The sequence below is a fragment of the Tachypleus tridentatus genome, chromosome 4 (assembly GCF_004210375.1).
Source record: "Tachypleus tridentatus isolate NWPU-2018 chromosome 4, ASM421037v1, whole genome shotgun sequence".
Classification (NCBI taxonomy): Eukaryota; Metazoa; Arthropoda; class Merostomata; order Xiphosura; family Limulidae; genus Tachypleus; species Tachypleus tridentatus.
In genome coordinates this window covers 121,143,970-121,147,273 of record NC_134828.1, presented here as the reverse complement: position 1 = coordinate 121,147,273, position 3,304 = coordinate 121,143,970, and positions in this window count along the sequence as shown.

The window sequence follows — 3,304 nt, the reverse complement described above, 5'->3', positions numbered from 1 at the left end:
GATGATGACATAGAAAGGTTGAAACATTGTGCTCTGCTTATTAATAAAAGTGTTGATACTTACACCATCCGCTCTGAGATACATTCAGTATATCTAACTTGACAATGATGACATAAAAAGGTTGAAACATTGTTGTCTGCTTATCAATAAAATTGTTGATACCTACACCAGCCATTCTGAGATACATTCAGTCTTTCTAACTTGAAAATGATGACATAAAAAGGTTGAAACATTGTTGTCTGCTTATCAATAAGAGAGCTGATACCTACACCAGCCGTACTGAGATACATTCAGTCTTTCTAACCTAAAGATGATGACATAGGAAGGTTGAAACATACTTCTCTGCTTATCAATAAAAGTGTTGATACTTACACCAGCCGTTCTGAGATACATTCAGTCATTTTAACTTGAAGGTGATGACATAGGAAGGTTGAAACATTGTTGTCTGCTTATCAATAAAATTGTTGATACCTACACTAGCTGTTCTGAGATACATTCAGTCTTTCTAACTTGAAGATGATGACGTAGGAAGGTTGAAACATTGTTGTCTGCTTATCAATAAAAGTGTTATAACCTACACCAGCTGTTCTAAGATACATTCAGTCTATCCAACTTGAAGATGATGACATAAAAGCGTTCAAAAATTGTTCTCTGCTTATCAATAAAAGTGTCGATACCTACATCAGCTGTTCTAAGATACATTCAGTTCTTTCTGTTAACCTGAAGATGATGACATAGGAAAGTTGAAACATTGTTGTCTGCTTATCAATAAAAGTGTTGACACCTACACCAGCTGTTCTGAGATATTTTCAGTCTTTTTAACCTGAAGATGATGACATTGGAAGGTTGAAATATTATGGTCTGCTTATCAATAAAAGTGTTGATACGTACATCAGCTGTTCGGAGATACATTCAATCTTTCTAACACTGAAGATGATGACATAGGAAAGTTGAAACATTGTTGTCTGCTTATCAATAAAAGTGTTGATACCTACACCAGCTGTTCTAAGATATATTCAGTCTTTCTAACAAGAAGATGATGACATAGGAAGGTTGAAACATTGTTCTCTGCTTATCAATAAGAGTGTTGATAACTACACCAGCCGTTCTGAAATACATTCAGTCTTTTGAACTTGAAGATGTTGACATAGAAAGGATGAAACATTGTTCTCTGCTTATCAATAAAAGTGTTGATAACTACACCAGCCGTTTTAAAATACATTCAGTCTTTTGAACTTGAAGATGATGACATAGAAAGGTTGAAACATTGTTGTCTGCTTATCAATAAAAGTGTTGATACCTACACCAGCTGTTCTGAGATACATTCAGTCTTTCTAACTTGAAGATGATGACATAGGAAGGTTGAAACATTGTTGTCTGCTTATCAATAAAAGTGTTGATACCTACATCAGCTGTTCTGAGATACATTCAATCTTTCTAACCTGAAGATGATGACATAGGAAGGTTGAAACATTGTTGTCTGCTTATCAATAAAAGTGTTGATGCCTACACCAGCTGTTCTAAGATATATTCAGTCTTTCTAACAAGAAGATGATGACATAGGAAGGTTGAAACATTGTTGTCTGCTTACCAATAAAAGTGTTGATACCTACACCAGCCGTTTTGAGATACATTCAGTCTTTCTAACTTGAAGATGATGACATAGAAAGGTTGAAACATTGTTCTCTGCTTATCAATAAAAGTGTTGATACTTACACCAGCCGTTCTGAGATACATTCAGTCTATCTAACTTGAAGATGATGACATAGGAAGGTTGAAACATTGTTGTCTGCTTATCAATAAAAGTGTTGATACCTACACCAGCCATTCCGAGATACATTCAGTCTTTCTAACTTGAAAATGATGACATAAAAAGGTTGAAACATTGTTGTCTGCTTATCAATAAGAGAGCTGATACATACACCAGCCGTACTGAGATACATTCAGTCTTTCTAACCTAAAGATGATGACATAGGAAGGTTGAAACATACTTCTCTGCTTATCAATAAAAGTGTTGATACTTACACCAGCCGTTCTGAGATACATTCAGTCATTTTAACTTGAAGGTGATAACATAGGAAGGTTGAAACATTGTTGTCTGCTTATCAATAAAAGTGTTGATACCTACACTAGCCGTTCTGAGATACATTCAGTCTTTCTAACTTGAAGATGATGACATAGAAAGGTTGAAACATTGTTCTCTGCTTATCAATAAAAGTGTTGATACCTACACCAGCCGTTCTGAGATACATTCAGTCTTTCTAACTTGAAAATGATGACATAAAAACGTTCAAAAATTGTTCTCTGCTTATCAATAAAAGTGTCGATACCTACATCAGCTGTTCTAAGATACATTCAGTCTTTCTGTTAACCTGAAGATGATGACATAGGAAAGTTGAAACATTGTTGTCTGCTTATCAATAAAAGTGTTGACACCTACACCAGTTGTTCTGAGATCATTTTCAGTCTTTTTAACCTGAAGATGATGACATAGGAAGGTTGAAACATTGTTGTCTGCTTATCAATAAAAAGTGTTGATACCTACATCAGCTGTTCTGAGATACATTCAATCTTTCTAACCTGAAGATGATGACATAGGAAAGGTTGAAACATTGTTGTGCTTCTTATCAATAAAAGTGTTGATACCTACACCAGCTGTTCTGAGATACATTCAGTCTTTCTAACTTGAAGAAGATGACATAGGAAGGTTGAAACATTGTTCTCTGCTTATCAATAAGAGTGTTGATACCTACACTAGCCGTTCTGAGATACATTCAGTCTTTCTAACTTGAAGATGATGACATAAAAGGTTGAAACATTGTTGTCTGCTTATCAATAAAAGATGTTTGATACACTTACACCAGCCGTTCTGAGAGATACATTCAGTCTTTCTAACTTGAAGATGATGACATAGGAAGGTTGAAACATTGTTGTCTGCATGCTCAATAAAAGTGTTGATACCTACACCATTCTGAGAACACATTCAGTTTTCTAACTTGAAAATGATGATGACATAGAAGGTTGAAACATTGTTGTCTGCTTATCAATAAAAGTGTTGATACCTACACCAGCCGTTCTGAGATACATTCAGTCTTTTAACCTGAAGATGATGACATAGAAGGTTGAAACATTGTTGTCTGCTTATCAATAAAGTGTTGATACTTACACCGCCGTTCTGAGATACATTCAGTATTTCTAACTTGAAAATGATGACATAAAAAGGTTGAAACATTGTTGTCTGCTTATCAATAAAGTGTTGATACCTACACCAGCCGTTCACAAGATACATTCAGTCTTTCTAACT